Source organism: Apium graveolens, chromosome 10 (assembly GCF_009905375.1).
Source record: "Apium graveolens cultivar Ventura chromosome 10, ASM990537v1, whole genome shotgun sequence".
NCBI lineage: Eukaryota > Viridiplantae > Streptophyta > Magnoliopsida > Apiales > Apiaceae > Apium > Apium graveolens.
This window is the reverse complement of record NC_133656.1, coordinates 47,606,654-47,618,431: the sequence shown is the minus strand read 5'-3', so window position 1 is coordinate 47,618,431 and position 11,778 is coordinate 47,606,654.

Sequence of the window (11,778 nt, the reverse complement as noted above, 5' to 3'; positions counted from 1 at the left end):
GGCATTTCTTTATTTTCTCCAATAACTCCGGTTGGAAAATCATACTGTATACTTTTGCTTCCTCAGGCTTGCAAACTCTAACCTCCAATTCTAATTTCAGAAATTCTTTATATATTTCTTCAGGTACAGATAACACATTTAACCTTCCCTTCCGACTTAACGCATCTGCTACAACGTTCGCCTTACCGGGATGATAATTAATCGAGCAATCATAATCCTTGATCAATTCTAACCATCTTCTTTGCCTCATATTAAGTTCCTTCTGGGTAAATATATATTTCAAACTTTTGTGATCCGTGAAAATCTCACACTTTTCTCCATACAAATAATGTCTCCAAATTTTCAAAGCAAAAACTATAGCTGCTAGCTCCAAGTCATGAGTAGGGTATTTCTGTTCGTGTGGTTTCAATTGTCTTGACGTATAAGCAATCACCTTGTCGTGCTGCATAAGAACACATCCTAGTCCCTTATGAGAAGCATCGCTATAATTTACGAAATTCCCTTGATCGTCTGGAAGTGACAAAACTGGTGCCGTGATTAATCTCTGCTTTAATTCTTGAAAACTTTCTTCGCACTTGTCGTTCCATATAAACTTTTCATTCTTTCGTGTAAGCTTTGTTAATGATGTGGCAATCCTTGAGAAATTCTGAACAAATCGACGATAATATCCCGCTAATCCTAGGAAACTTCTTACCTCAGTGGGTGTTCTCGGTCTCTCCCAATTCGTAATTGCTTCGATCTTTGCCGGGTCCACTTTGATCCCTTCATTACTGACTATGTGTCCTAAGAACTGAACTTCCTGTAGCCAAAACTCACACTTCGACAGTTTAGCATATAACTTCTTCTTCCTTAAAATCTCCAAAGCCGTTCTCACATGTTTCGCATGATCCTCTTTCGTCTTGGAATAGATTAAAATATCATCTATAAACACAATAACAAACTTATCCAAATACTCTTTGAAAATTCTATTCATCAGATCCATAAACGCTGCTGGGGCGTTGGTCAATCCAAAAGACATCACTAGAAATTCATAATGCCCATACCTTGTTCTGAAAGCTGTCTTTGGTATATCTTCTGGCTTGATCTTTAGTTGATGATATCCCGATCTTAAATCAATTTTGGAGAAATACTTGGCTCCCTTCAATTGGTCAAACAAATCATTGATTCTGGGTAACGGATACTTGTTCTTGATTGTCAGCTTATTGAGCTCCCTATAGTCAATGCACAGTCTCATGCTTCCATCTTTCTTCTTGACAAATAATACCGGGGCTCCCCACGGGGATACACTAGGTCTAATTACTCCTTTCTCTAACAATTCTTGCAATTGCCTTGCTAGCTCCTTCATCTCAACAGGCGCCATTCTGTACGGGGCTTTGGACACCGGTTCTGTTCCAGGTTCTAAGTCGATCGCAAATTCAATTTCTCTATCTGGAGGAAGTCCTGGTAATTCGTCGGGAAATACGTCTGGGAATTCATTCACTACTGGAATATCTTCAAGTTTTGCTGGCTCCTGACTCCTGTCGATTACATATGCTATGAAATGCTCACATCCTTGCCGTAATAATTTCTTGGCTTGAATCATTGTTAAGAACTTCTTTACTTGTTTCTGACCTTTGAACGTTACTATTCTTTCGTCTGGCGCTTTCACCATGACTTTCTTATTCCGACAATCTATCTGAGCATCATGCTTAGATAACCAATCCATCCCTAATATTACATCAAATTCTCCTAACTTAAATGGTATCAAATCTACACAAAACTTACTACCGGAAATCTTAACCTCACAATTTCCACAAACTTGGTTCACAGTTACACGTTCTTGATTTGCTAATTCCACAGTCATTATTTCATTTAAGCATTCAACTGGATAATTTAATTTACTAACAAAGTCTTGTGAAACAAACGATCGAGTTGCTCCCGAATCTATTAACACTTTGGCACATAAAGAATTCACATTAAGCGTACCTGCCACGACATCCGTATCCTGGATCGCATCCTTCACCGACATGTCAAAAACTCTAGCCCTTGGAGTCTCATTCACGGTTGGGGTAGATCCCATAATCCTCAATGCATTACTGACTGGGGCTGGTGTCTTGCAATCCCTGGCCATATGTCCTGGCTTCCCACATTTAAAGCATGTAAATCCAATGGCTGGAACCTTCACTGCTGGATTCCGGATAGGCTGATCCTTATTTGCTGGCTGATTCCGGCACTCCCTTGAATAGTGCCCTTTCTGGTTGTATTTAAAACATACCACATTCAACTTGTTACAAACTCCTCCATGCTTCTTTCCATAAACTTGACAATCTGGAAAAGTTAATCTCAACTGATTCGGCTGATTTACATTAGCTGGACGATTGCCCTGTCCTCCGTCTCCTGCATTTTGTCTTCTGAAATTAAAATTTCTCCCTGGCTGGAACTTGCCCTTCTTGAAGTTTGGAAACTTCCCTGTTTGTGACTGACCCTCACTTCCCTCAACTTTCCTTTTCTTGCTTTCCTTATCTTTCTGGAACATCTCACTCTCTGTCTCTGCGATCATAGCCTTCTGTACTACTCCTGCATAAGTCTCCAATTCAAAAATAGCTACCTTCCCTCTGATCCATGGCTTCAAGCCTTGCTGGAATCTCTTAGCTTTCTTTCTATCAGTATCAACATACGACGGCACATACCTTGACAATTCCTCAAACTTCCCCTCATAATCTGTTACCGACATATTCCCTTGCTTTAACTCTAAAAACTTCAGCTCCATTTGATCCTGAACAAACTGAGGAAAATACTTTTCTAGAAACAATTCCTTGAACCTTTCCCATGTAATAACATCCGTACCTTCCAATGTCTTCACCATCTCCCACCAATAGGTGGCTTCATTCTTCAGATAATAACTTGCAAACTCAACCTTCTGTTCCTCCTTCACTTTCACTAAGGCAAATGCCTTCTCTATTTCCTTTAACCAAACATTTGCTTCAATTGGCTCTAAGGAACCCTTGAATTCTGGTGGGTTTATTGCCTGAAAAGTTTTGAAGGTTACCTGGGGATTGGTCTGTCTTTGTTGTTGTTGTGCTAGGTGAACTGTTTGTTGGGCCAAGATTTGAAGAATCTGGGCTACTGCTGGGTCCATAGGTCCTGGGTTCACATTCGGGTTTGTATCATCTTGATTGTTGTTGTTGTTGGTTTCTTCATTTCTGGTGTTGGTGCGGGTATTTCTTTTAGGAGGCATTTTCTGTAAAGAATCAATCAATTTATTTAGCTTTTAAATCAAATATTTGCATAAAAGAAAAATTTTGTAAAACAGGAATATCTTTTTTTTTAAAACAGTTGTAACTAAGTAAATTGCATGCTTCTTTACAGAATATAAATAGTTATGGAAAACAGGGTACATGGCATCACAGGGTATAACTGGTGCAATAAATAAGGTAAAGTAAAACAGGTGCAATAAAATAAATGACAGGGCTGGAAAGGAAAAAGGTACTGATATATATATAGATCAAAAGTTTTAGGGTAGTACAAGCGTAAAGACGCTTCGAAAGTAAAAGCAAAAAGGGTACAACAACCTACTCACTAGTCAGCATAGCTAGTCTATAAATACAACTCAAAAGTCTACTGATACACACTACACACTACTGTACATACTATATAACCATACAACACTGCTCCGCATCTCCATCTCTGAATCTCTGGCTCATGGCAAATCTGGACCTCCTATCTCCTCAAGCTCCTCTAGAACCCACTTAGCCCACTCGACTAGGAAATCAGGAGTGATGTCCTCATGTGTAGCCTCAGCAATCCTCACAGCAGCTGCTCTACGAAACGCCTGGAGCCTCTCTCTAAGTCGCCTCTCACCACTCCCCATCTCTCTGGTACGCATGATATGCAATAACTCCTGGATCTGACCCTGTAGGAATCGCTGCTCCATAAGGCAAGCCTCAAACTGATGATATGGGACAGGATAGGAAGAGAACTGGAAAGGTACTCCCGTGACTGAATGACTAGTAAAGCCTGAATCCGCAGGTGGGGGTCCTCTGACAGGTGGCCTCATGCCTGGAGGTGGAATAGCCTGCAGTGGTACGGGCTGCAACACCGGTGGAGGTAGAATAGCCAATGCTAGTGGAACAACAGGACGTGGATCCGAAAACGGCACTCCAACTGAAGGCTCTGAATGATCAGCTGATACATGGATAAAAGAGTCGGCCATCTCTGCTATCTGAAATCATATCGTAATATAAGAATCTCGTTCCATAACGCAAACTATACTAATACCTGATATACAGAAGCACTCACCCTCTCAACGTTCTCTCATCCTATGCCTTACTTCTAATCTTAACCCTCTACCCATTCCCGTTAACCTAGGCTTGTGTCAGTGACTTATAACCTGTAGCTCTGATACCAACCTGTGGCGCCCTCCAAACCCGGGTCAGAAGTTTGGGGTCCACACACATACACCTTAATTATAACCTGCTTATAACCAAGATAAAAATAATAATAATATATGCAGTGACCCTACTTATCAACCACCACGGACCGCAACAGGTTAAAGTATGCACACAAGCCAACACACTGATATATTACAAACCGTTCAAATCCCAACTATTTCAAACTCACACTGAGTATCAAACATTATTACAAACTTTTACAAACTTAAATTATCCCAAAAGAAGCCTACTAGCTCAACTTCCTCAACCTGAACCCCTAGCTCTCGCGCTGGACTGGGGATCCTCGCTACCAACTGGTTCCTTTTTAACTGGAAAGAATATAAACAACATCGCACAAATGAGCTAACTAGCTCAACAAGTCACAATAACAAAACTGAGAATAATGATCATCAGGTGACTATGATTATGATATCAAGTAAACATTGGATTATGATTCAGAATTGGATAATATACTTTTAATTTAAAAACCAAGGTTAGGCTGCTGATCAGTCACGCACTAACCCCGAGCAAGGCACACAGCATTGCTCTAACTACTGGATCCAAGGCACACATTGGCCTAACTTGACCATTATATGGTCTGACCACGAATCTGGTCCACAATTTTATAAAAACAATCCAATTCTAACATAATAACAGAATATGCAATAATAAACAATAACCAGAATCATTAACAACAATGAGTGTTTAATAATGAAAGGGTTTCAATCTTTGTAAGGGTCAATAAAGTAGTTTACAAGCTTGAATGCTGGGAAATGAAAGAATTGGATAACAAAAGAATCAATATTTCAGGGTTTCAAAGATTTGGGCTCTCAAAGCATAGGATACAATGGTTGAATGTACAAGTAATTCAGTTCAGTGTTCGGGATTTTGTTTGCATGTACTTATAGAATAGTATCGTATACTTGAGGTTCGAGTTTGGGTTTACAATAATCAATGGTTTAGAAAGAATATGGTTTATGGCTCAAGAACAATAACTGAAATCAGGGTTTAGGTTTCCGTGCTTCAAAGCACTTGCAATGTCAACAAGACTATCAAGAATTTCAATATCTCGAGAAAGTTCAGAACACTTGCCTGGTATTAGCTTACTACTCTGTACTCGCTTCCAATCACAACCGTCTTATTCCTCAACTATCTGTTTCCCTTTCCTACGCCTTGCCTCTTCTGCTCACATATCATAAACATCTATCAATCATCAACTCACAAGATTCTATTCAACGCACACTTTTATCTACCCTTCGTTTTACCCAAATCCGATTAACGGATTGAAATCTACGCAATAACGAAGTAAACACCGCATATATAGACCGATAGTCAAACCACAAGTCACGTATAACACATAATATATCATGTAATCAATGACATATCATTTATAAAGAAGTTTTAGGTCATAAATGTGCTTTCGGGTATTTAAAATAATTTTTAAAACATTTTTCGGAATTAAAACGGGTCGTTGGATCAATTTCAGATTAATAAACAGGGTTCGGTTGGCCAATTCTGGCTCCGAAACAATTTTAGAATAATTATCGAGCCTTGAAAATAATTTAGAATAATATTTTAAAGCTCGAAACTATTTTTCAGAATTTTTAAATCATTTTAATAATTAAATCTAACTAAATAATTAATTAAAAATCAATTAATAATTAATTAAATCAATTAATCAATTAATTTTCGAATTAATTGACTAATTAATCAATTAAAAATTAACTGAAATTAATTAAATAATTAATTCAGATTTATTTGTGAATTAAAAATAATTTTCGGAATTAAAATAATAATTTTTAGAATTTTCAGAAATTAAAAACGAATTTTTATAATAAAAATAAATGGGAAATATGATTTTTAAATATTTTAAAACAGGAATCCTATTTTTGCAAAGTCTGGAAACTACAGGGACCAAACTGCATCGTCCCCAAAACTTCAGGGACCAAACTGCAATTTTTACAGTCCAGTCGCCGGAAAACACAGGGGTGGCCGGAGAACACGATTCCGGCCTCCTCACCTTGCCACAAGCTCCAGATCACATCTACACAACACCAGGAACACAACCATGCAGTCAAAACAACCTAACAATCCCTGAGTTGGCCGGAATTTGGCCGTGAAATTTCCAAGTTTCCGGCGAACATCGGAAAACTTCAAAACACAACTCCCTTCTCTACAGACCTCGTTGGTTCATGAAACTTATACGACTGGATTGCTAATTTCACAGAGAACACAATCCACTATATCACAACATCAATCTATCACAGTATAAGAAACCCCCAAATTTCAATTAAGAACATTCATACGGGTTATAAACCCTAATTTTAAAATTCGAAAATCAAACTCAAATTTGAACATGTTATTGAACTCCAAATCAGACGTATGATATATGAAAATCATCAGGAAAACAAGCTCTACAACATGCAATCATCAAATCATACAAACAATCATCCGAACAAAAATTCATATTTTTAATAAAATAAATTCGAAAATAATTAAATTTTTAGAAATTCAACCTTTGATTCTGCAGTGAAACCAAGCTTAGAATCTGATAGTACTCCTTGAAACCTTCAAATCGGTTACTCCAACTTTTCAAACGGATTTCACTAACGCCTTAAATTTGTGGTTTGATTCTCAGAAAGGTTTATGAATATATGATTTTTCTTTGTAAAATTATATATTTATCTGTCTGCAAATGATTTTGATACGAAATAAAATACGGTAAAAGGCTATTTATAATTACGGAAAATTAGTATCCCGTTGGATCATTCCGGATATAAAATGGTACGTTTATTTATAAAAACTGATCCAAACGGTATCGGTTTTCGGGATAATTATCCAAATCAGTACAACTTGTACTGCGGTCTTGGTCTCAGCACCCAGATACAACTACTACGAAGTGATAATTGGGGTAGTTTAATAAAAAGCTCCCGTTTATCGAAAATACGGGTTTTATTAATTTACCGAAACGAATATTGTATCGAAAATGTTGTGCCGGGACCCGCGCAGGACAAACCGTACGCCGGATCGAAAAAGTCGAAATATGGAAAATGCTCGGAATATTACAATTAGGTTAGGAAGGAGTTCTCGGAAGAGTTTCGGGTTCCAAAACGTAACGACGGTTGACGTCGGTTGGTTCCCGTTTTTATAAAATAGATTTTAATTTCCCAGAAAAAGATTTTAAAAATTTCATATGATTCTTATAAATCTATAAATCAACATAAAAATAATTAGGAAGATATAACAATTATCTATATTTTATTTTGGACATATAAAAATTAAAATACTCAATTAATATTATTTTTGAATATTCAAGTACATATATCACTTAACAATTAACTCACAGAATAGATACTGAACACACATATTAATTATTTAATAGTAAAAAAAATAATTACACGTTATATCCCGGATATTACAAGGTGATCAGGATTCAAGGTTAAATATTTCAAAGCATTTGCAATATAAAATAATATTATTCAGAGTATTTAAAATATATCTGAAGAAGGTTCAAGAAGTACTTGCCTTATCACAAATGATTTCAAACTTCACTTGTACTCGTTTAATGGTTCTACTCAACAATCACTTGTCTTCTTTTTCTATTCCTCAATTCTATTCACCGATCACTTGCGTTCTTTTTCTACGCTTTAGTTCTATTTACTGATCACTGGCTTTCTTTTTCTACGCCATGTTTACTTTATTAGGCATCACAAGTATCTATTAGTACTCAATCTCAAATTATTCTAATCGTCACATAGACGTCATGAGCTTTTATCTACCATTTGTTTCACCCAAATTCGACGTACGGATTGAAAGTTACGATAAAAACCGTCAAATAAAGCACACATATAGCACATAGCACGTCAGATATTCAATGAAAATAATTTTTCAAAGAAGACTCGGGGTTAAAATGATAATCCGGATATTTAATACAAAATTTTGAACATTTTTCGGAATTAAAACAGGCACTTGAATCATTTTTTAAATAAATAACAAGGTTTAAATACTCGAATCTGACTTTAAAATTATTTAATAATAATTATCGAGCCTTAAAAATAATTTAAAAAAATATATTAAAGCTCGAAACTATTTTTTGGACTTTTTAAATCAAAAGAAATATAAATCCAATTTAATAATCAATTAAAATTAATTAATAACTAATTAAATAAATTAATGAATTACTATTTAAATTAATATACTAATTAAATAATTCATTATTAACTAAAATTAATTAATTAAATAATTCAAATTCATTTTTGAATAAAAAATATTTTAGGAATTAAAATATTAATTTTTGGAATAAAAATGAATTTCAGAAATTAAATAATGAATTTCTGAATTTATTTTAAAAAAGAAAATCCAGAAATAGTTTTAAAATTGAAGTTTAGAATAAAAGAAGATCAAACCCGGGTTTTTCAACCAGGTTTCCAGGATCACAACCAGGTCCAGGTTGAACACCGACCGGTTTCTAGAATTAGCCTAGATTTCGGCTGTGATTCGCCGGACTCCGGTGAGCCCAAATCTCAGCCAAAACGACTTATTTTGGTCTGGTTTTTGTTCGATTCCCACTCTAATTCATTCCTGCATCCCGATTTAGCACTTATTATTATAAACAATAATTTGATAGATCGAAAGTCTGGCCAAAGGGCCATAAAAACCAGCCAGTTGCAAGGTTTTCCGGTGATTCGATCCCGATATCGTTTGAACAAAGAAAAACAATAAATCTAACCTATTTTCAACAATCTACAAGATGGTATCAATCAATTCCTCTTATAACCCTCAGAACTGCAACCCCTAATTTTTAATTAAGAACATTCATACTATATAAACCCTAATTTCATTAATTCAAAAATCAAACACACTTTTCTATATGTTATTGAACTCCAAATTCAACTTATAAATACCAAAATGATCATAATAAAATTATCTACAAGATACAATCATCGAATCACATAAAAAACATCAAAATCATAAATTCATATTTTAATCATAATTTAATTCGAATTTAAATAAATATATAGGAAAATAACGTTGATTTATGCACTAAAATTGATTGTAGAATATGAAAGTTCTTTTCACAAGTTTCGATTCTGTTACTCACATGCTGGATTTTGATTTCGATAACGCCTTCATTTTTAGGTTTGATTTCGAAGAACGCGACGAATATTAGGATTTTTCTCTGTAAATTATATAATTTAACTATTTTGTATGATTATCTTTATAAAATAAAATACGATAAAGGCTATTTATACTTACGAAATATTGGTACCCCTTTGGATCATATCGGATGTAAAAATAGATTACTTAGCCGCTAAATAACAATAAAATCGATCCAATTCGGTACCAGTTTAGGATAATTATCAAAACCGGGCTTCTTATTATACATCCTATAAGAAGATAATATAGCACTTCTTTTCGCCAGGTTTCATTCTATTTTTTTTGGATTGGATGATGGAAAAACCGGCAAGCTCTAATCAAAATATCCCTTCTCTCGAGAATACGGGTTTTATCGATTTACTGAAACGAATATCATATCAAAAAATTTGCGTCGGGACTCGCACGGGTCAAACCATACTCCGGATCAAAAAAGTCAAAACACAGGAAATGTTCAGAATAATCAAACTGGGTTAGGAAGGAGTTTTCCCGAGACTTCCGAGTTGTAAAAACGCAAAAAAGGTTGAAGTTGGACGATTCTTGGCTATATAAAATAGTTTATAATTACTCGAATTTTTTTTTATTAAATCTATAATTTCTTTATAAAATCATATAACAACATATAAATTACCGTAAAAAAATTATATTTATCTATACAATATTTTGGTTAAAAATTAAAATACTCAAATTTTATCACTTATAAACATCCAAACATCAATTCTAATTACCAGATAATTCACCAAAATTCACATAATAATCACATAATAAATATTTATTGATAAAAAAATAATTACTGGATATATCTCGGATATTACATCCTCCCTCAAAGGATTATGTCCTCAGAATCTTCTATGTAAACAAATGAGAGTACTTTTCTTTCATATCACTTTCTAACTCTCAGGTTGACTCTTCAAACTTTGGGTTTCTCCACAATACTCTTACTAAATTTACAACTTTATTCCTTAACACTTTCTCTCTCTTTTCTAAAATCTCTATTGCATTCTCAACATATGACAAATCTTCCTGAAGTTCTATCGGCTCATACTCGATTACATGTCTAGAATATGGATTGTACTTACGTGAAATATATTATAAATATGCTCCATATGCGGGAGTAACGCTAATTCGTAAGCTACCTTGCCGACACGCTTTAATATTTCAAAAGGTCCAACGTATCTAAGACTCAGCTTCCCTTTCTTTCCAAACCTAGATAATCCTTCCCACAGTGAGATTTTCAATAATACTAAATCTCCGTCTTTGAATTCCATATCCTTTCCTGATTGATCTGCATATTTTCTTTGATGACCCTGCGCCACAATTAATCTTTTCTGAATGACTTTGACAACTTCTTTTGTTTTTTGTACCAATTCGGGTCCAAGTATTTTACGTTCTCCGTCTTCATACCAATATACTGGTGATCGACATTTGCGTTCATAAAGAGATTCATAGGGAGGCATTCCGATGCTGGCATGATAACTGTTGTTGTAAGCAAATTCTACAAAGGGAAAGTGCTCATTCCAATTTCCTTTGAAATTAATGGCACAAACACGTAACATATCTTCAATATTCTAGATTGTTCTTTCGCTTTGGCTGTCAGTCTGTGGATGATAAGTTGTACTCATATTCAGCTTGGTTCCCAAACATTCTTGAAAACTTCTCTAAAATCTTGAATTGAATCATGGATCTCAATCCCAAAACAATAAACACATGGACTCCATGACGAACTACTATTTCCTTCAAATACATGTGAACCAACTTTTCCAGTTAAAATATTTCATTAATAGGCAGAAAATGAGCTGATTTGTTTAAACTGTCCACTATAATTCAAATGGTGTCGTGGTTCACTTTCATCCTTGGTAATTCAACTATAAAATCCATTGGGTCTCTGATGCGTCGCTTTACTTCATTAACACATATAACAACTACTAACCCAATCTGAATTCTCCCTTTTCATTTCTAGCCAACAATGATTCTTTTTTAAATCTCTATACATCTTGGTACTCCCTGAAGGGATTGAGTACTTAGAATTATGAGCTTTCTACAAAATGTCATTTTCCAACTCTATTTCTTATGGAATCTAAATTTTGGAAGAAAATCTGAGAATACCTTGCTCATCCTTTTGAGTGCACAATTCTTCTTCTACCAAACGATTGATATCTTGATCCATTATCTTCTCTTGACGTCTCTTTATCTTTACTAACAACTGTCTGAAAGG